We start from the raw sequence: 23,333 nt of genomic DNA on the forward strand, positions 1-23,333 counted from the left end.
GGAAGGGATAATGGACATTTCATATCTGGTGCCCTCCTGGACTCAGCCCTACGCTTTTCTTCCCCTGGCTGATTTTAATCTATATCTTTTCCCTATAATCAAACCATAACTGTGAGTATAGCAGCTTTCTGTGAGTTGTGTAGTTCTTAGAGGTTCTTAGAGGTAAGCAGAGTTCATCTACTGCCTGCTGAAAAAACTATTTTAAAATTCCTAAACCGAAGAAGGCCAGAGCTCTCCTGAAACTCATCCAGCAGATTTTGAAGCCAAAGCTGAGGGCATTTGAAGCCAAAGCCAGGCCAGACAGAGATGAGGCTCCTGGGAGGAAACAGGTTCAGTCGTGCCCAGGCTGCAGTGTCCCTTGGCTATACAGCTGGACAAGGACTCCCTCTGGGTCACAGCTTCTAGGGACAGAGTTTGGGGCAGGTCAACTGTCTGATTTGTAGGACTCTGGTGATGATCTCAACTGGGAAACTGTGTGGTAATGAAGAGAGAATGGTTTTTGCTTTTCCAACCCATCCACCCACTGCATGCTTTGATCCACATTGGAACTCAGTGTGGAAACTGCCTTTGAACAGCCTAAGGCTGAACTCTGGGTTGTGTGTCCAGTTTCCTGGCCTCCAGCTTTGTTCGCTCCTTACCCCTACCCATCACTGATGCCAGATCCATCCTCCTAAATATCCTATTCATCATGTTAGTCTCCCCACCACCTCATGGCACCTTCTACACAATAGGAAATGTCTCCAACCTCAGCCTGGCATTCAAGGTTCTTTCTGATGTGGCCCACCTCTCACCACTCCACCACATCTTCCCGTGGGCCCTGCCAAACTGGATCAACTTTTTCTGTTCATAAGCTGAATTTTCCCACCTCCAAACTGTTGCTTACACTGAGTCCTTCCTCTGAATGTTCTGTTTCTCCTTCTCCCCAAGTCCAAATGCTATAGACTGAATTGTGTCTCCCCAAAATTCATATGTTGGAACCCTAACCCTCTATGTGATTGTATTTGGAATTAGGGCTCTTAGGCGGTAAAGTTAAGTGAGGTAGGAGGGGCAGAGCAAGATGGCTGAATAGCAATTTCCACCAATGATTCTCCTTGCAGGAAAATCAAATTTAACAGCTCTCTACACCAAAAAGGCATCTTCATAAGAACCAAAAACCAGGTGAGGGTTCACAGTACCTGGCTCTAACTTCATAACACTAAAAGAGGCACTGAGGAGGGCAGGAAAGACAGTCTTGAAACACCGAGACCACTCCTCTCTCATCCCCTAGCAGTGGCTACTGTGGTGCTGAGAGAGAATCTGTGCACTTGGGGGAGGGAGAGTGCAGCAATTGTGGGACTTTGCATTGAACTCAGTGCTGCCCTGTCACAGCAGAAAGCAAAACCATGGGGAACTCAGGTGACACCTGACTGTGGAGGGAGTATTTAGACCACCCCTACCCAGAGGACTTTACCCATTCTAGCAGTTAGAAGATTTGAGGCTTGAGTTTTGATAAGCCTTGCCATAGCAAGCTATTGTGTTCTGGGGCTCTAAGTAAACTGGAAAGGCAGTCTAGACCATAAAGACTTCAATTCCCAGGCAAGTCCTAATGCCAAGCTAGGCTTAGAGCCAGTGGACTCAGGGGGCACACGACCTAGTGAGACACCAGCCAGGGCAGCCAACGGAGTGCTTCTACCACCCCTTCCCCAACCGAAGCACTGCAGCATACAGCAACAAAAGTGGCTTCTTCCTTTTGCTTGAGGAGAGGAGAGGAAAGAGTAAAGAGGACTTTGTCTTACAAATTGGATACCAGCTCAGCCACAGCAGGATAGAGCACCAGTCAGAGTCAAGAGACCCCCATTCCAGGATCTAGCTCCTGAATGACATTTCTAGATATACCCTGGGCCAGAAGGGAATCTGCTGCCTTAAAGAAAAGAAGCCAGTCCTGGCAGGAGTCATCACCTGCTGATTCAAGAGCCCTTGGGCCCTGAATAGCCAACAGTGATACCCAGGGCCTGTAGTAAGACTCTGAGACTGCGACGTGCTGGCTTCAGGTGAGACCCAGCACATTCCCGGCTGTGGTGAGAGACTTCTTCTGCTTCAGAAAAGCAGAGGAAAGGTAAAAGGGACTTCGTCATGCAGCTTAGGTACCTGCCTGGCCACCAGGGGGTAGAGCACCAAATGGGCTCTTGTGGTCACTGATTCTAGGCCTTGGCTCTTAGACAGCATTTCTGGACATGCACATGCCCCAGGCCAAAGGGGAGCCCACTGCCCGGAAGGGTGAGTCCCAGGCCTGGAAAACCACCACAAGTGATTTAAGAGCACTTGGGCCCTAAGTGAACATCGACCGTAGCCTGGCAGTATTCCCTGTGGGCCTGTGGTGGTGGCCGCAGGGTGAGTTTCCGCTGCCTGTGGAAAGGGAAAGGCAGAGTGGAAATGACTTTGTCTTGTGGCTTCAGTGTCAGCTCAGCCGCCTTAGAATAAAGAACCAGGTAAATTTCTAAGGGTTTTTACTCCAGTCCCTGCTCCTACACAGCATCTCTGGACCCTGAGGGAACTCGTTGCCCTGAAGGGAAAGACACAAGCCTGGCTGGCTTTGCCACCTGCTGAATGCAGAGCCCTAGGGCCTTGAATGAACTTCGGTGATAGCCAGGTAGTGTTTACGGTGGGCTTTGAGTGAGACCCAGTGCTTTACTGACTTTAGGTCTGACCCAGTGCATTCTAAGTGGTGGTAGCCATAGGGATGTTGTGTCAGCCCACCCCCAGCTCCGAGTGGCTCAGCAGAGAGAGAGAGAGAGACAACAAAAAGAGAGACTGAGACTGTTTGGGAGAAATTACAGGTAGAGAATAAGAGTCTCTGCCTGGTAGTCCAGAGAATTCTTCCAGATCTTATCTGAGACCGCCAAGGCGTACCTCTATGAGTCTGCAAGCACCATAGCATTACTGGGCTTGGAATGTCCCCTAATCAGATACAGTTTAGATCACAACACCCACATCCTTTCAAATACCTGCAAAACCTTCCCAAGGATGAGTACAAACAAGCCCAGACTGAGAAGAGTACAATAAACACCTAATTTGTCAATGCCCAGGCACTGAAGAACGTCCACAAGCATCAAGCCCATCCAGGGAAACATGACCTCATCAAACAAACTAATTAAGGCACCAGGGACCAACCCTAGAGAAACAGAGATATGTAACCTTCCAGACAGAGAATTCAAAATACTGGTTTTGAGGAAACTCAAAGAAATTCAAGATAACACAGAGAAAGGACTCAAAATTCTATCAGATAAATTTAACAACAAGATTGAAATAATTAGAATCAAGCAGAAATTCTGTAGTTGAAAAATGCAAATGACACAATGAAGAATGCATCAGAGTCTCCTAATAGTGAAATTGATCAAGCAGAAGAAAAAATTAGTGAGCTTGAAGACAAGCTATTTGAAAATACACAGTTAGCGGAGATAAAAAAATTAAAAAAGAGTGAAGCATGCCTACAAGATCTAGAAAATAACCTCAAAGGGCAAAGCTAAGAGATATTGGCCTTAAAGAGAAAGTAGAGAAATAGAGGTAGAACGTTTATTCAAAGGGATAATGACAGAGAACTTTTCAAACTTAGAGAAAGATGTAAATATTCAAGTAAAAGAAGGTTATAGAACACCAAGCAGATTTAACCTAAAGAAAACTACCTCAAGGCATTTAATATTCAAACTCCCAAAGGTCAAGGATAAAGAAAGGATCCTAAAGCAGCAGGACAAAAGCAATAAATGACATATGATGGAGCTCTAATATGTCTGGCAGCAGACTTTCAGTGTAAATCTTACAGGCCAGGAGGGAGTATCATAACATATTTTAAGTGCTGAAGAAAAAAATCTTTTACCCTAGAATAATATATCCAGCAAAAATACCCTTCAAACTTGAAGGAGAAATAAAGTTTCCCAGACAAACAAAAGTTGAGGGATTTCATCAACACCAGACCTGTGCTACAAGAAATGCTAAAGGAAGGCCTTCAATCAGAACAAAAGGACATTAGTGAGCAATAAGACATCATCTGAAGGTACAAAACTCACTGGTAATAGTAAGCACACAGAAAACATAGAATATTGTAACACTGTAATTATTGTGTGTAAATGACTCTCATCTTAAGTAGAAAGACAAAAAGATGGACCAAATAAAAATAATAGCTACAACAACTTTTCAAGACATAGACAATACAATAAGATGTAAATAGAAGCAACAAAATGTTAAAAAGCTGAGGCACAAAGTTAAAGTGTAAAGTTTTTATGTTTTCTTTTTGCTTGTTTATTTGTTTGTTTCTTTTTCCAGGCAATATAAAGTTGTCATCAGTTTAAAATAATGAGTTATAAGATAGTATTTGCAAGCCTCATGGTAACTTCAAATCAAAAAACATACAATGAACACACACAAAAAAAACCAAGAAATTAAATTTTACAACCAGAAAAAATCACCTTCACCAAAAAGAAGAAAGGAAGGAAGGAAAGAAGAAAAAGAAGACCGTAACAATCAGAAAACAAATAACAAAAGGGCAAGAGTAAGTCCTTACTCCCTGTGGGCCTGATCAATAATATTGAATGTTAATGGACTAAACTCTCCAATCAAAGACAGAGTAGCTGAATGGATAAAAAAAAAAAAAAAAAAACAAGACCCAATGATCTATTGCCTGTAAGAAACACACTTTACCTACAAAGACACACATAGATTGAAAATAAAGGGATGGAAAAAGATATTCCATGCCAATGGAAACTAATAAGGAGCAGGAGTGGATACAGTTATATCAGAATGAATAGACTTCAAGACAAGCACTATAAGAAGAGAGAAAGAAGGTCATTATATAATGATAAAGGGATCAATTCAAAAAAAGGATATAACAATTTTAAATAGATATACACCCACCACTAGAGCACCCACATATATAAACCAAAGACTATTAGAGCTAAAGAGAGAGATAGACTCAATACAATAATAGCTGGAGACCTTAACATCCTACTTTCAGCATTGAACAGATCTTCTGCCCTGAAAATCAACAAAGAAACATTGGACTTACTCTTCACAGTAGATAAATGGACCTAATAGATATTTACAGAACATTTTATCCAATGGCTACAGAATACACATTCTTTTCCTCAGCACATGGATCATTCTCAAGAAGAGACCATATCTTAGGTCACACAACAAGTCTTAAAACACTAAAAAAATTGAAATAATATCAAGCATCTTCTCTGGCCACAATGGAATAAAACTAGAAATTAATAACAAGAGAAAACTTTGAAACTATACAAACACGTGAAGATTAAATAATATGCTCTGGGTCAATGAAGAAATTAAGAAGAAAATTAAACATTTCTTGGAATAAATGATAATGGAAACACAACCTACCAAAATTTATGGGATACAACCAAAGCATTACTAAGAGGAAAGTTTATGGCTATAAACACCTACTTTTAAAAAGTAGAGAAAACATCAAATAAACAACCCAATGATGCATCTTAAAGAAATAGAAAAGCAAGAGCAAACCAAACCCAAAATTAGTAGAAGGAAAGAAATAATAAAAATCAGAGCAGAAATAAATGAAATTGAAATGAAGAAAACAATACGAAACATCAATGAAATGAAAAGTTGATTTTTTGAAAAGATTAACACTGACAAACTTTTAGCCTAACTAAGACTAAGAAAAAAAAAGACAAGACCCAAATAAATAAAATCAGATATGAAAAAGGAAACATCACAAATGATACCACAGAAATTCAAAGGATCATTAGTGGCTATTTTAAGCAATTATATGCATATAAATTGGAAACATCCTGCCTACCAAGGTTGAAACATGATGCAATCCAAAACCAATAACATAATGAGATTGAAGCAGTAATAAAAATTATCCCAGCAAAGAAAAACCTGGGATCTGATGGCTTCACTGCTGAATTCTACCAAACATTTAAAGAACTAATACCACCCTTACCCAAACTATTCCAAAAATGGAGGAGGAGGGAATACTTCCAAACTCATTCTACAATGGTAGCATTACCCTGATACCAAAACTGAAGACACATCAAAAAAAGAAAACTACAGACCAATATCCCTGATGAATATAGATGCAAAAATCCTCAACAAAATATTAGCAAATTGAATTCCACAACACATAAGAAAGATCATTCATCATGACCAAGTGGGATTCAGTCCAGGGACGCAAGGATAGTTGAACATATGCAAATCAATCAATGTGATACATCATATCAACAGAATGAAGGACAAAACTACATGATCATTTCAATGAAAGCTGAAAAAGCATTTGATAAAATTCCACATCCCTTCATGATTAAAACCCCCTTGAAAAACTGGGTATAGAAAGCACATGCCTCAAAATAATGAAACCCATATGCAACAGACCCACAGCTAGTTTCATACTGAATGGGAGAAAACTGAGAGCCTCTTCTCTAAGATCTGAAACATAAAAGGATACCACTTTCATCACTGTTAATCAACATAGTTTTGGAAATCCTAGCTAGAGCAATCAGACAAGAGAAAAAAATAAAGGGCATCCTAATTGGAAGGGAAGAAGTCAAATTATTCTTATTTGCAGATGATATAATCTTGTATTTGGAAAACCCTAAAGACTCCACACACAGAAACACTATTAGAACCGATAACCAATTCAGTAAAGTTGCAAGATACAAAATCAACATACAAAAATCAGTGGCATTTCTATTTGTCAACGGAGAGCAATCTGAAAAAGAAATCAAGAAAGCAATTCCATTTACAATAGCTACAAATAAAATAAAATACTTAGGAATTAACTTAGTCAAAGAAGTAAAAGATCTCTACAATGAAAACTATACACTGATACAAGAAATTAAAGAGGACACAAATGAAATGAAAAGATATTCCATGTTCATGGATGGAAGAATCAATGTTAAAATGTCCATACTACCCAAAGCAATCTACAGACTCAATGCAATGTCTATCAAAACCTCAGTGGCATTCTTCACAGAAACAGAAAGAAAATCCTAAAATTTATATGAAACTACAAAAAGACCCAGCATAGCCAAAGCTATCCTAAATAAAAAGAATGAAACTAGAGTAATCACATTACCTGACTTCAAATTATACTAGAGAGCTAAGTAGTCAAAACGACATGGTACTGGCATAAAAACAGATGCCAAGAATACACATTGTGGAAAGAACAGTCTCTTCAGTAAATGATGCTGAGAAAATTGGATTTTTTAATATGGCAAGAGATAGGGGCTTGACTTCATTCTTCTGCATATGGATATTCAATTTTCCTAGAACCATTTATTGAAGAGACTGTCCTTTTCACAATGCGTATTCTTGTCAGTTTTGTCAAAAATAAGTTCACTCTAGATGTATGGATTTATTTTCGGATTCTCTATTCTATTTCATTGGTCTATGTGTTAATTGCAACAACATGAATGAAACTGGAAGTCATTATGTTAAGTGAACTAAGCCAGGTACAGAAAGACAAACTTCACATGTTCTCACTTATTTGCAGAAGCTAAAAGTTAAAATATTTGAACTCATGGAGATAAAGAGTGGAAAGATGGTTCCCAGAGGCTGGGGAGGGTAGTGGGGAGATGATAAGGAAGTGTAGGTTGTTAATGGTACAAAAATTAGTTAGAAAGAATGAATAAGACCTAGTATTTAATAGCACCAACAGGGTGACTATAGTCAATACTAATTTACTTACACATTTTAAAATAACTGAAAATGTAATTGAATTGTTTGGATAAATGCTTGAGGTTATGGATACCCCATTTCCAGATGTAATTGTTAGGCACTGCATGCTTGTATCAAAATATCTCATATGACCCATAAGCATATGTACCTACTGTGTACTCACAAAAATTAAAAATTAAAAAAATAGGTCATAAGGGTGGGCTCAAAATCTGATAGGATGAGTGGCCTTATGAGAAGGTTCACGTACCAAGGAAAGATCGTGTGAGCACAAAATGAGAAGGTGGCCACCTGCAACCCAAGAAGAGAGCCCTCATCAGACACTGACCCTGCCGGCATCTTTATCTTAGACTTTCCAGCTTTCAGAACTACAAGAAAATACATTTCTGTTGTTTCAGCCACCCAGTCTATGGTTTTTTGTTATGGTAGCCTGAGCTGACTGACACATCAGGCTATATCTATCCTTCAAGGACCTTGCTTAAATACTAGGTTCCCAGAAAGAAGATTCTTTCTCTCTTTTTTGTCACCCCCCAACTGTACTGGCCCTCTATGTGACTTACCTTGGACATTTTTTATAACCAACTTTGCATTAGAGTTCCAATCAACTAAATTGGAAGTTCCTTTGGGTCAGGAACCTTGTCTGTTTGGCTTTGTAACCGTATACCACCCAGCACACCATAGGTACTGTGATGGTTAATATTAGGTGTCAACTTGATTGGATTGAAGGATGCCTGGTACAGTATTGTTTCTGGGTATGTCTGTGAGGGTGTTGCCAGAGGAGGTTGACATTTGAGTCAGTGGACTAGGAGAGGAAGTCCCACCCTCAGTGTGGGTGGGCACCATCCAGCTGGCTGCCAGCATGGCTAGAACAAAGCAGGTGGAAGAAGGTGGGATACGCTGGCTTGCTGAGTCTTCTGGCTTTCATGTTTCTCCAGTGCTGGATGCTCCCTTCTGTTCTTCCTGCCCTTGGACATCAGACTCCGGGTTCTTTGACTTTGCATTCTTAGACTTACACCAGTGGTTGTCCAGGGGCTCTCAGGCCTTTGACCACAGGCTGAAGGCTGCACTTTTGGCTTCCCTGCTTTTGACGCTTTTGGACACTTTTGGACTCAGACAGAGCCACTACTGGCTTCTTTCTTTCCCAGCTTGCAGATGGCCTATTGTGGGACTTTGCCTTGTGATCATGTGAGCCAATTTTCCCTAATAAACTCCATTTCATATATACATATATCCCATTAATTGTGTCCTTCTGGAGAACCCTGACTAATACAGATTTTGGTACTTGGAGTGGGGCATTGCTATAAAGATACCTGAAAATGTGGAAGTGACTTTGGAAGTGGATAACAGGCAGAGGTTGGAACAGTTTGGAGAGCTCAGAAGAAGACAGGAAGATAAGCAAAAGTTTGGAACTTCCTAGAGACTTGTTGAATGGTTATGACCAAAATGCTCATAGTGATATGGACAATGAAGTCCAGGCTGATGAGGACTCCAATGCAGATGAGGAACTCATTAGGAAATGGAGTAAAGATCACTCTTGCTATGCTTTAACAAAGAGATTAGTGGCATTGTGCCCCTGCTCTAAGGATCTGTTGAACATTGAGCTTGATTTAGGGTTTTTGGCAGAAGAAATTTTTAAGCAACCAAGCGGTCAAGATGTGGCCTGGCTGCTTCTAACAGCCTACATTTATACACATGAGCAAAGAGATTATCTGAAACTGGAAATTATATTTAAAGGGAAGCAGAGCATAAAAGTTTAGAAAATTTGCAGCCTGATCATGTGGTAGAAAAGAAAAACACATTTTCTGGGGAGAAATTCAAGGCTGCAGAAATTTACATAGGTAAAGAGGAGCCAAATATAAATAGCCAAGACAATAGGGAAAATGCCTCCAAGGTATTTCAGAGACCTCCTTTGGCAGCCCCTCCCATCACAAGCCTGGAGGTCTAGGAGGGAAAAGTGGTTTTGTAAGTCAGACCCAGGGCCCTGCTGCTCTGTGCAGCCTCGGGACATGGCCCCCTATGTCCTAGTCACTCCAGCACCAGCTGTGGCTAAAAGGGATCTAGATACATCTCAGGTCACTGCATCAGAGGGTGCAAGTTGGAAGCCATCAAGGCTTCTACATGGTGTTAAGTCTGCAGGTGTCAGAGGTCACGAGTTTAGGCTTGGGAGCCTCTGCCTAGATTTCAAAGGATGTAGGGAAATGCCTGGATGTTCAGGGAGAAGTCAGCTTCAGCGATAAAGCCCTTATGGAGAACCTCTACTAGGGCAGTACAGAGAAGAAATGTGAAGTAGGGGCCCCTACACAGAGTCCCCACTGGGGCAGTCTTTAGTGGAGCTGTGAGAAGAGGGCAACCATCCTCCAGGCCCTAGAATGGTAGATCCACTGACAGCTTGTGCTGTGCACCCAGAAAAGCTGCAGGCACTCAATGTCAGTCCACAAAAGCAGCTGAGGGGGGTGTACCCTGCAGAGCCATAGGGGCAGAGCTGCCCAAGGCCTTGGGAGCCCACCCCTTGCATCAGCATGTCTTGGATATGAGACATGAAGTCAAAGGAGATTATTTTGGAGCTTTAAGATTTAATGACTGCCTTGGTGAGTTTCAGACTTGTGTGGGGCCTGCAACCCCTTTGTTTTGGCCAATTTCTCCCTCCTGGAAAGAGAGTATTTACCCAATGCCTGTACCCCTATTTTATCTTGGAAGTAACCAACTTGTTTTTTATTTTACAGATTCATAGGTGGAGGGGACTTGCCTTGTCTCAGATGAGACTTTGAACTTGGACTTTTGAGTTAATGTTAGAATTATTTTTTTTTTTTTATTTTTTTTTTTTTTTGAGACTGAGTCTGGCTCTGTTGCCCAGGCTGGAGTGCAGTGGCCGGATCTCAGCTCACTGCAAGCTCCGCCTCCCGGGTTTACGCCATTCTCCTGCCTCAGCCTCCGGAGTAGCTGGGACCACAGGCGCCCGCCACCTCGCCCGGCTAGTTTTTTGTATTTTTTAGTAGAGACGGGGTTTCACCGTGTTAGCCAGGATGGTCTCGATCTCCTGACCTTGTGATCCGCCCGTCTCGGCCTCCCAAAGTGCTGGGATTACAGGCTTGAGCCACCGCGCCCGGCAATGTTAGAATTATTTAAAACTTTGGGGGACTGTTGGGAAGGGATGATTGTGTTTTGAAAGGTGAGAAGGACATGAGATTTGGGAGGGGTCAGGGGTGGAATGATAGGGTTTGGCTCTGTGTCCCTACCCAAATCTCATGTTGAATTGTAATTCCTATTGTTGGAGGAGGGGCCTGGTGGGAGGTGATTGACTCATGGAGGCAGACATCCCCCTTGCTGTTCTCATTATAGAGTTCTCATGAGATCTGGTTGTTGTAAAATGTGTGGCACTTGCCCTTTTGCTCTCTTTTCCTTTTGCTCCAGCCATGTAGGACATGCTGGCTTCTCCTTCCCCTTCAGCTGTGATTGTAAGTTTCCTGAGGGCTCCCTAGCCATGCTTCCTGTACAGCCTCCAGAACCATGAGCCAATTAAACCTCTTTTCTTTAAAAATTACCCAGTTTCAGGTATTTCTTTATAGCAGTTGAGCACAGACTAATACAGGTACTCGATAACTCGAGTAGATATAAGAATGAATAAATGAGGAGAAACAAGAATGAATAAATGAAGAGAAACAGATAATAAGTACTATGGGAGATCAGAGGAGAGGACTTACTCCTGGAAGTCATCATCAGGGATGGCCTTCCTGAGAGGCCTTTGAAGGACGGGGAGGATCTGGACAGGCAGAGGAGGGAGATAGAAGTATCTCAGAAGTGGTAACCTAAATTGTCCCCATAAAAGGGGACAATGAAGATGCAGTCTGGTCAAAGAAGAGGATCTCCCAGAGAGACAAGAAATGGTCATATTTGCAAACTGGAGAGAAAGATTTGGTACTGTCGGTCCTAAAGGGAGGGGAATGGACTTGATGACATTTCAAAATGATTCAAAACCAAATGGCAAATGCCTAGTTTTTACAATGAAAGGTCCAGAACTGGCCCCTTGAAGGTGAAGCCTTGGGTTGAAAAGTGATGGTGCCGAGCCACTGTGACTAATAGAACAGTGTCTAAGATAGGTGTGTACTCACTTGTGCATGCTAGAGAAGGAAGGGCTCTTAAATATGACCTGGTCAAACTCTCTTATTTGGCAGAAGGAGAAATGGAAACAAAGAGAAGGGAAGGCTGCCAGGTAGAGGTGGAGGCAGCACTTGAATTTGGAGTTCTGTGAGATGTGCTGCCCTGTGCTACCTGCTGACTCCTTCTCCCCAGGGCAGCCAGGAAGGCCCTTTGCATTTCTCAGTTCAGCTGTTCCCAAGGAGATGGGCCAACCCAGACCGCACAGTCCCTCTGGCAAACACTGAAGGTATTTTGTGAGTTTCAGCCCTATGGGCAGTATTCTGTCAATCTAGAATGTGTCTGACCTACAGTCACAGTGAGATCAGAGAAGGCCTTGAGTGCCTGCCAAGAGCTGGAGCTTCATCAGACAGAGGAAGGTCTCTGGGAAGAAGGAGAAATGCTGGTGCACCCTGCTGGTGAGGAAGCTGGCCTGTGGCAGGTGGTCTGGGGGCTCTCTCCTTGCACATCCAGCTGGGCCTAAAAGTGGTACGTCCCATATGATTTTTGTCCAAGGAGAGTTTGATTTCCTTTCCCAGCACTGAGCTTGTTTCTGCTTGACACAGTGACAAAATTGTGTTTCTTTTACCTGGGGCTGGAGATCAGTCAGCATCAGGAGCCGCAATTTAAGAAGAAAGGCTGGTGAAGGAAGTATAGCACTGAAATATCTGAAGGCCAAAATACTTTTTGTGACCTTCAAGGCCCCTGGTGTCTGGCTGAAAAAGAGAGCACAAAGACACGTGGCTGAAGATCTGCGCTTCCATCGCATCTCTGCTATCAAGCTACTATGTGCAAACACTCAACCTCTCTGAACCTCAGTTTCCTCATCTGTAAATTGAGGAGAATATCACCACCCTCCCTGGGCCTATGGGAGGTTCAAATCAAGTTCAGCTCTACATAGATATTTGACACTGATTTGCAGTCTTCCTCAACTGCCCCCTGCAAGCTCTCAGTTCCTTATCTGCTGGAGCTGGAGGTAAAAGGATCAACCGGGAGGCAACTGAGGCATTCTGCAGAAGAGCCCCTGGGTAGCAGAATCAGAATATAATCAAAAAAGGATCTTCAGTGACAAAGAAGAATGACAGAAAGGAGGTGAGAAAAGGAAGGAAGGTGGGCTTGGGGGTGGGATGCAAGAACTGTTCACTCATCTCTCATTTATTTGTGCCTACCGTGTGCCAAGCACCATGCTGGGCCCTGGGAACTCAGATGAACAAGACTCTCATTCATTCATTCACTCATTCACTGTACAGTTATTAAGGGACTTCTATGAAGCTGCCAGGTTCTGGCATAGAGAGGGGGTCAGGCAAGCAAATGAGCAATTGAAATGCAGGCTGGTGAGTAGCCTAAGAGAAGATGTAGAAAGGGAGGCAAAGGGCATTCCAGATGGAGGGAGGTCTCCTATTCTGAGGCTGCAAGGAATTCCTCAAGGCTGGAAGGGACAGTATGTGTTGTGGTGAGAGGGGAGGCTGAAAAGGCCAAGAAAGATCCTGAATGCCACCAAGAGTTTGGACCACATGTACACGGAAAGACACTGAGCACCTTCGCAAAGGGAAATGCCAGGCTCAGATTCTGATTTGGCTGCAGTGTGGCCAAGTGGAATGAAATTGGGGGATGAAGCAAAGAGGAGGGGAAGAAGGAAGAGATGAGACTCTGGAGATGGTTGAGAGGACTGGGTGACCGGTCTTTAGCAGGTAGGGAGAGGGGACAGGCAGCCCATGCGACCTGTATTCACTGAATGGAAGCAAAGCAGGGTGTGGGGGAACTTACTAACCACACGGGTTCCTAAGCCCACCCCAGGTGCACTGAATCTGAATCTCTGGAGTGGGGCCCAGCAATGTGTATACTGTAGCTCAGTGTTCCTGGTCTTGGTGGTTGTATAGAGGCTTCCTAAGACCAGCCACAAGCTCAATGATTTGCTATAAGGACTCAAAGACTTAGAAAAGCCATTATAATCTTAGTTATGGTTCATTACAGTGAAAAGATACAGATTAAAATCAGCAAAGGGAAAAGGGACAAAGTCCAGGAAAAATCAGGCATCAGCTTCCAGTTATCCTTTCCCAGTGGAGTTGGACAGACAGTGGTTAATTCTCCCAGCAATAATGTGTGACAGCACGTGCTAAGGGTTGTCTACCAGGGAAGCCCACCCAAGCAACCCTTAGTGTGCAGGGTTTTTCTTGGGGGTCAATCGTGCAGGCATGTAGCTCCTGGGTGATTGACCCCAGCTTCTCAGGCTTCAGTCCCTAGAGAAGTCATATTGATACAGTAAAGCCCAAAGCCTCAGGCATACAAAAACATTCTTAGAAGGCAGAATATTCGGCTGGGTGCAGCAGTTCACCCCTATAATCCCAGCACTTTGTGAGGCTGAGACGGGCAGATCAACTGAGGTCAGGAGTTTGAGACTACTCTGGCCAACATGGCGAAACCCCATCTCTACTGAAAATAGAAAAAAATTAGCTGGGCGTGGTGGTGGGTGCCTGTAATCCCAGCTACTTGGGAGGCTAAGGCTGGAGAATCACTTGAACCTAGGAGGCGGAGGTTGCAGTGAGCCGAGATCATGCCATTGCACTCCAGCCTGGGTGATACAGCAAGATTCCACCTCAGAAAAAATAAAAATGAAGGCAGAATATTCAAAGGGCTCAGAAGTTATCTCCCCAGAGGTGGTCAAGGGCCAGTCCTTTTTTTGGAATGTGCAGGGTTGGAGTGACCCAAGGCTGCTGAGGAAACTAACACTTTACTGTCCAGTGGTCTATATTAGAATGCCCTGAGAAGCTTTCAGAATGCTCTACGGCCAGGCTGCACCCAGACCAATCACTGAGAGTTTCTAGAGGGTCTGTCCAAAGTCAAGACCCACTGCCATAGATAGTAATTGATACCAAAGAAAGGAGTGAGCTCATCCTACAGGGAATGAGGAGAGAGTGGTCACAGGTGGAAGAGATGGCCAAGAACAGTGGACTAAGGAGCAGCAGAGGCTGCAGACTGCAGAAGGAACAGTATACAGGGAAGGAGTGGCTAGAGAAAGGGCAGAGAACCAGGGTCTAGACAGCAAAGAGAGAGAGCAGGCAGTCAAGTCTTATAGTGGCCTGGTGCCTTATTCAGTTCAGGCTGCTATAACAAATTATAAAAAATTACTAGGTGGCTTCGACAGTCATTTATTTTTCATAGTTCTAGAGGCTGGAAAGTCAGAGATCAGACTGCCAGCATGGTTTGGATTGGGTGAGGACTCTTTTCTTGGTTTCTCCTATGGACACCTCCTTACTATATCCTCACTTGGCAGAGAGAGAGAGAGACAGAGAGCATGTTTGCTTATGTTTCTTCCTATAAGGGCATTAATCCCATCATGCAGGATACATTGAGTGCATAGCACCTGGGAAGGCTCAGTTAGGTCCAGGGGAAGGACAAGGTGCCAGGAAGAGCAAAAATTTCGTCAATCTAGCACTCTCTTCCCCCTTCCCCTCCCCTTCCTCCTCCTGCTCCTCCTCCTCCTTCTGATCCCCTCCCTTCTCCTCTGCAGCTCTCTGCTCCCTTCCTAGACTGACTTTCTTCTTTCTTTCTTTCTTTCTTTCTTTCTTTCTTTCTTTCTTTCTTTCTTTCTTTCTTTCTTTCTTTCTTCTTTCTTTCTTTCTTTCTTTCTTTCTTTCTTCCTTCCTTCCTTCCTTCCTTCCTTCCTTCCTTCCTTCCTTCCTTCCTTCCTTCCTTTATTATACTTTAAGTTCTAGGTTACATATGAACAATGTGCAGGTTTGTCACATAGGTATACATGAGCCATGTTGGTTTGCTGCACCCATCAACTTGTCATTTACATTAGGCATTACATATGGCTAGCCAGATTTCCCAGCACAATTTATTAATGCTATCCCTCCCCCAGTCCCCCACTCCCTGACAGGCCCTTGTGTGTGATGTTCCCTGCCCTGTGTCCAAGTGTTCTCATTGTTCAATTCCCACCTATGAGTGAGAACATGTGGTGTTTGGTTTTCTGTCCTTGTGATAGTTTGCTGAGAATGATGGTTTCCAGCTTCATCCATGTCCCTGCAAAGGACATGAACTCATCCTTTTTTATGGCTGCATAGTATTCCATGATGTATATGTGTCACATTTTCTTAATCCAGTCTATCATCAATGGACATTTAGGTTGGTTCCAAGTGTTTACTTTTGTGAACAGTGCCTCAATAAACATACGTGTGCATGTGTCTTTATAGTAGCATGATTTATAATCCTTTGGGTATATACCCAGTAATGGGATCGCTGGGTCAAATAGTGTTTCTTGTTCTAGATCCTTGAGGAATCCCCACACTGTCTTCCATAATGGTTGAACGAATTTACACTCCCACCAACAGTGTAAAGGTGTCCCTATTTCTCCAGATCTTCTCCAGTGTCTGTTGTTTCCTGACTTTTTAATGATCACCATTCTAACTGGTGTGAGATGGTATCTCATTTTGGTTTTGATTTGCATTTCTCTGATGACCAGTGATGATGAGCATTTTTTTCATGTGTCTGTTGGCTGTATGAATGTCTTCTTTTGAGAAGTGTCTGTTCATATCCTTTGCCCATTTTTTTGATTGGGTTTTTTTTTCTTATAAATTTGTTTAAGTTCTTTGTAGATTCTGGATATTAGCCCTTTGTCAGATGGGTAGATTGAAAAAATTTTCTCCCATTCTGTAGGTTGCCTGTTCACCCCGATGGTAGTTTCTTTTGCTGTGCAGAAGCTCTTTAGTTTAATTAGATCCCATTTGTCTATTTTGGCTTTTGTTGCCATTGCTTTTGTTGTTTTAGTCATGAAGTCCTTGCCCATGCCTGCGTCCTGAATGGTAGTGCCTAGGTTTTCTTCTAGAGTTTTTATGGTTTTAGGTCTAACATTTAAATCTTTAATCCATCTTGAATTAATTTTTGTATAAGGTGTAAGGAAGGGATCCAGTTTCAGCTTTCTACATATGACTGGCCAGTTTTCCCACCACCATTTATTAAATAGGGAATTCTTTCCCCATTTCTTGTTTTTGTCAGGTTTGTCAAAGATCAGATGGTTGTAGATGTGTGGTATTATTTCTGAGGGCTCTGTTCTGTTCCCTTGGTCTATATATCTGTTTAGGTAGCAGTACCATCCTGTTTTGGTTACTGCCACCTTGTAGTATAGTTTGAAGTCAGGTAGCGTGATGCCTCTAGCTTTGTTCTTTTTGCTTAGGATTGTCTTGGCAATGTGGGCTCTTTTTTGGTTCCATATGAACTTTAAAGTAGTTTTTTCCAATTCTGTGAAGAAAGTCATTGGTAGCTCGATGGGGATGGCATTGAATCTATAAATTGCCTTGGGCAGTTTGGCCATTTTCACCATATTGATTCTTCCTATCCATGAGCATGGAGTGTTCTTCCATTTTTTTGTGTCCTCTTTTATTTCACTGAGCAGTGGTTTGTAGTTCTCCTTGGTCCTTCACATCCCTTTTAAGTTGGATTCTTAGGTATTTTATTCTCTTTATAGCAATTGTGAATGGGAGTTCACTCATGATTTGGCTCTCTGTTTGTCTGATATTGGTGTATAGAAATGCTTGTGATTTTTGCACATTGATTTTGTACCCTGAGAATTTGCTGAAGTTGCTTATCAGCTTAAGGAGATTTGGGGCTGAGATGATGGAGTTTTCTAAATATACAATCATGTCATCTGCAAACAGGGACAATTTGACTTCCTCCTTTCCTAATTGAATACCCTTTATTTCTTTCTCTTGCCTGAATGCCCTGGTTTTTTGAAAAGATCAACAAAATTGATAGACCGCTAGCAAGACTAATAAAGAAGAAAAGAGAGAAGAATCAAATAGATGCAATAAAAAATGATAAAGGGGATATCACCACAGATCCCACAGAAATACAAACTACCATCAGAGAATACTATAAACACCTCTATGCAAATAAACTAGAAAATCTAGAAGAAATGGATGAATTCCTGGACACATACACCCTCCCAGGACTAAACCAAGAAGAAGCTGAATCTCTGAATAGACCAATAACAGGCTCTGAAATTGAGGCAATAATTAATAGCCTACCAAGCAGAAAAAGTCCAGGACCAGACGGATTCACAGCTGAATTCCCCCAGAGGTACAAAGAGGAGCTGGTACCATTCCTTCTGAAACTATTCCAAACAGTAGAAAAAGAGGGAGTCCTCTCTAACTCATTTTATGAGGCCAACATCATCCTGATAACAAAGCCTGGCAGAGACACAACAAAAAAAAGAAATTTAGACCAATATCTCTGATGAAAATTGGTGCAAAAATCCTCAATAAAATACTGGCAAACCAAATCCAGCAGCACATCAAAAAGCTTATCCACCATGATCAAGTTGGCTTCATCCCTGGGATGCAAGGCTGGTTCAACATATGCAAATCAATAAACGTGATCCAGCATATAAACAGAACCAAAGACAAAAGCCACATGATTATCTCAAGAGAGGCAGAAAAGGCCTTCGACAAAATCCAACAGTGCTTCATGCTAAAAATTCTCAATAAACTAGGTATTGATGGAACGTATCTCAAATATTAAGAGATGAACATATCTCAAAATAATAAGAGCTACTTATGACAAACCCACAGCCAATATCATACTGAATGGGCAAAAACTGGAAGCATTCCCTTTGAAAACAGGCACAAGACAAGGATGCTCTCTCTCACCTATTCAACATAGTGTTGGAAGTTCTGGCCAGGACTTTCTTCATAGAATCAGAAGGGGATGCCTGAATTGGCCTGGACTGCCCAGCCTGTACAGTTCTGGGAGTGGGGTGGGATAGATGGAGTGAACTCAGCAGGCCCCTCCAGCTCTGCTCTTCTGTGGTTGTGACTGGAACTCCAGAAGGGACTTTGACTTTTCCAGGTCTAAGCACTGAAGATGCTTTGGTGCTTCTCTGCAGGGGAGAAAATTCAAACTAAAAACAAAACCATAAACCATGCAGCACAACTTTTATATGGATGCTAAAAATAAAATGATTTTTTTTTTCTTAACGTTTCCAATGGCAAAAGTCTGAATATATGGAAGCTGAACCTCCTTTGCCCTCTTTTGGAGGATGTACTGGTGTTGTTGTCACCCCAAACCTGCCTCGGTTTACCTATGTACTGGATCGCCCAGCCCTGTGGACCTTTTGAGTCTCAAGCCCATGCACACCAGGCCAAAGGCTTTTGGAGCCCTAGTATTCTTCCTGGGGTGGGGGACACAGTGACTCCTCTGCATTGTCTCCCTCATCCCCACCCTAATGGGTCTGCAGGGGAGAAGGACTTTAATACATTATTTAGGGATCTTCCGGTCCAGCTCTCCACTGATTCCCAACACGTTACCCACTATGAGCTGGAGCTCAGCTGAGCTCAGGGGAGATCTAGGTAAACAGAAGCCATCAGGCCTGGACTGGGAGCAGGGGGAGGGTGCAGGACTCTGATCAGCATCAGTCTTGCCAGGCAGGGGCCCAGAAGCTCAGGGATTCTAGGGATGCCTTGGCCTGAGGCTCTAGGATCCTCCAAGATGGGTGTCCAGGAAGAGGGGAACATGAGCTACTGAAGCTGTAGCAGAGACCCAGGCCATGGCACATGATGGTATGATAGGATTCCTGGGACGGGGCCTATGCCTGGCATGTGGCAAGAGCTCAAAAACTAATGGTGGGATCAAGTTCCCACCAGCAGAGCCCATCCAGGGTCACCAAAGAGCCTCCTGCCACCCTGGCCTGTCTCACGGGTTCTGCCTTCCTGAAGCTGCTTACAGGAAGCAGTCGGTAGCCTTCTCCCAGCCTGGTCCTTCCTGACCCCAGGCCATGTACCACTTCCAGGAAGCCCTTGTCCACTGCAATGTGGCTTCCTCTGCTCTGAGTGTGGATCTGGTGGGAGCTTCCCATTGGAAGTGGCTCAGCTGGATTCAGACTCTAGGTCCCAGTACGGCAAAGTCACTCATTAACCGTGTGGTCTCAGGCAAGCGACTTAACCCCTCTGAGCCGTGATTTCCTCCTGCATAAATGAAAACTAATACTAGTCCCTATTATCAGAGCTCACAGAGTGAAGTGCAAAGCACAGTGCCTGGCATATGAGAAGCACTAAGCATGTGTTAACTGGATGAAAGAATGAGGAAATGAAGGAAGTGGGGTCTGCCCAGGGATTGACCTAGGGAAGGGTCTCCTGCCTTCTTCCCTATAAGGATCTGGACGAAGCCCTCCGCATCACTCAGAAGGCCTCAGGGGCTAGCAGGTGACAGGGGAGGAGAGAGTGACAGTGAGAGGGACACCTCCAGACCTGGGAGGGTCCTGTGGGGGCCCTTCCTGGCACCAGGAGATGAGACAGAAAAGGACTAAAGGCAGGAGCTTTCCCAGGACTAATCAAGTCATTATAGGATTGGTTTGTAGATGCTCAGTTTACATGATAAAGCTCCTTTTGGAAGGGGTGGAAATAACATTGGTTTTAAGAAATGATTTAGCTTCTATGAAACGACTGCAAAGGGCAGAAATACATGTGAATGCCTAATCCAAATTCAGTCCTCTCCAAAAAGCATCCAACTCTCTGAAAGCTGGTTTTGAAGGAAGCTTCTTCCCTCTTCCCACCCAGACCCTGCCCCTAAAAGGTGAGGTGTCCAATCATCTGGAAGGGGAAACAGCTTCATTTCTGCCCAGCCCTGGTTGTTCTTAACGAAAGAACAACGCGGTTTTTTAATTAACTCTTTGTTTTGTGATCTTTGTCACTCCATCTCTTTTCAAAAGCTGTAGGTTTTTGTTTTTGTTTTTTTGAGACAGGGTCTCACTCTGTCACCCAGGCTGGAGCACAGTGGTGTGATTTCAGCTCACTGCAGCTTCTGCCTCCCAGGCTCAAGCAACCCTCCCACCTCAGCTTCCTGAGTAGCTGGGACTATAGGTGCATGCCACCATGCCTGGCTAATGTTTGTGTTTTTTATTGTAGTGATGGGGTCTCGCCATGTTGCCCAGGTTGGTCCCAAACTCCTGGGCTCAAGCAATCCTCCTGCCTTGGCCTCCCAAAGTGCTGGGATTACAGGCATGAGCCGCCTTGGCTGGCAAAAGCTGTGATCTTTATATGTCAGGGGGAACATCAAGTAGAAGCTTGCTTGGCTGGCCAGATCTTGGGAGATTTTGTTGGCATCCTAGGTCTTGGGCCTCTCTCACCTGGAGCTGCAGCAGACATTTCAGTCACATCTCACAATCCTAATTTCAGCTCTGCCCTCTCCCACTACATGACAGCCAGGAGCTTTAATAGAAAGCCTTAGCCTGACATTGTGACCTTTACCACGCATTGGGGTAAAGAACTAGATAGAAAAAAAGGTCTACCTAGTCCAAAATGTCACAGAGACCAGGTGCAGTGGCTCATGCATGCCTATAATCCCAGAATTTTGGGAGGCTGAGGCAGGCGGATCACCTGAGGTCAAGAGTTTGAGACCAGCCTGGCCAACATGGTGAAACCCCATCTCTACTAAAAATACAAAAATTAGCTGGGTGTGGTGGTGCATGCCTGTAGTCCCAACTACCTGGGAGGCTGAGGCAGGAGGATCACCTGAACCCCGTAGGCGGAGGGTGCAGTGAGCCAAGATTGTGCCATTGCCCTCCAGTCTGGATGATGGAGGAAGGCTCCATCCCAAAAAAAAGAAAATTAATAATAATAATAATAAAAGAAAGAAAGTAGAGCCAGAGAGCAAGCTCATGGGGAAGGAGCACTAAGTTAAGAGTTAGAAGCCTAGACACACACAAATTACCTAACCTTGACACACACAAAAAATGTAACGTAGTCAGAATTTAAGCATTTGAGTGTCTCATTCAAAACTTCCAGTAGTATTTGCTTGTGGGTTAAGTAGTAGTATTCCTGTTTCACAGACTTTAACTACTTTTCGCAGTTTATTCTCATTTTACAGAAGAGGAAAATGAACGAGGCTCAGAAGTTAGACCCCAAGTCTACTTCCAATGTACTTGTTTTGTCCTCTACAAAAGATGGGATTTGAATACAAAAATGTTACCATCCTTATAGGTTTGGATGCATATACAATGATTAATATAACTGGCTCAGTTTTGCATTTGTCTTTTTTTCCCCCTCCCCTGCACAATTTCTCCATATGTTTCTAGGAAGCATTACTAACTGAACTGACTACATTCCTTCACTCCAACTCATAAAAGAGGAAAGTTCTAAGCAATTTGTATCAATGCTGGTAATCCCAGCATTTTGGGAGGCTGAGGCAAGTAGATGACCTGAGGTCAGGAGTTCGAGACCAACCTGGCCAACATGGTGAGACCCCATCTCTACTAAAAATACAAAAATTAGCTGGGTGTGGTGGCACATACCTGTAGTCCCAGCTACTCAGGAGGCTGAGGCAGGAGACTCACTTGAGCCCAGGAGGTGGAGGTTGCAGTGAGCCGAGATTGTGCCCGGGCGACAGAGCGAGACTCTGTCTTAATAAATAAATAAATAAATAAATAAATAAAATGGCATCAGGAAAAATAATTGAACAAGGATTATGATTTAAAAATAAATATGGAACCTGATTTCTAGAAATCCTTTGAATAATTCCAAAGAAAAGATAACTTTCTAGCGTTTGTGTCATTATTTACAATACTGGAGCCTTGAGGGCCGGTGGCGGGGGGTGGTAAAGTATTTGTGCAGTGTCTTCTGTGATAACTTAGAGTATAATAAGTGAGGTAACCCCTCCCCCACTTTTTTAAACCAGGCACGGGTTCTGAGTGCTTTAGGTATACTGGCTTTTTTAAACCTTACAACCCTGTAAGGGAGAAACTACTATTCTCCTCTGTTTGTTTGTTAGGAAACTATATGGCACAGAGAAGTTAAGTAACATTCCTAAAGTTACACAGGCAGTCAGGAGCAGAGATGGGAATTAAACCTATGCTTTCTGGTACAGGGTTTCTTTTTCTTTTTTTTTTTCTTTCTTCTTTTTTTTTTAATTATACTTTAAGTTCTAGGGTACATGTGCACAACGTGCAGTTTGTTACATATGTATACTTGTGCCATGTTGGTGCGCTGCACCCATCAACTCGTCAGCACCCATCAACTCGTCATTTACATCAGGTATAACTCCCAATGGCATCCTTCCCCCCTCCCCATAATAGGCCCCAGTGTGTGATGTTCCCCTTCCAGAGTCCAAGTGATCTCATTGATCAATTCCCACCTATGAGTGAGAACATGCGGTGTTTGGTTTTCTGTTCTTGCGATAGTTTGCTGAGAATGATGGTTTCTATCTGCATCATGTCCCTACAAAGGACACGAACTCATCCTTTTTTATGGCTGGGGTTTCTTTTTCTTATTACTTTTTTGTAACAGTTTTATTAAGACTTAGTTCATATATTGTACAATTCACCTACTTAAGGTGTACTACATTCAGTGGTTTGTAGTATATTCAGAGTTGTGCAAAAATCATCACAATCATTTCTAAGACATTTTCAACAACTCCAAAAGAAATCCTGTGTCCTTTAGCTGTTACCACCCACCCACAATGACCCCATTCCCTCCAGCCCTGAGCAACTGCTTATCTACTCTCTGTCTCTACGGAATTGTCTATTTTGG

General features: G+C 43.2%; 1 protein-coding gene and 1 pseudogene across 1 annotated transcript in view; one reads left to right on the plus strand and one right to left on the minus strand.

Annotated features, from left to right (window-relative positions):
- The window catches only part of LOC126962212 (MKI67 FHA domain-interacting nucleolar phosphoprotein-like), a 30,898-nt pseudogene extending 20,744 nt beyond the window's left edge, over window positions 1-10,154 (plus strand).
- LOC126963361 (10 kDa heat shock protein, mitochondrial) overlaps window positions 1-23,333 on the minus strand; it is a 328,484-nt gene that overhangs the window by 188,975 nt on the left and 116,176 nt on the right. The gene's annotated exons all lie outside the window — the stretch shown is intronic.

Source organism: Macaca thibetana, chromosome 9 (genome assembly GCF_024542745.1).
Source record: "Macaca thibetana thibetana isolate TM-01 chromosome 9, ASM2454274v1, whole genome shotgun sequence".
Classification (NCBI taxonomy): domain Eukaryota; kingdom Metazoa; phylum Chordata; class Mammalia; order Primates; family Cercopithecidae; genus Macaca; species Macaca thibetana.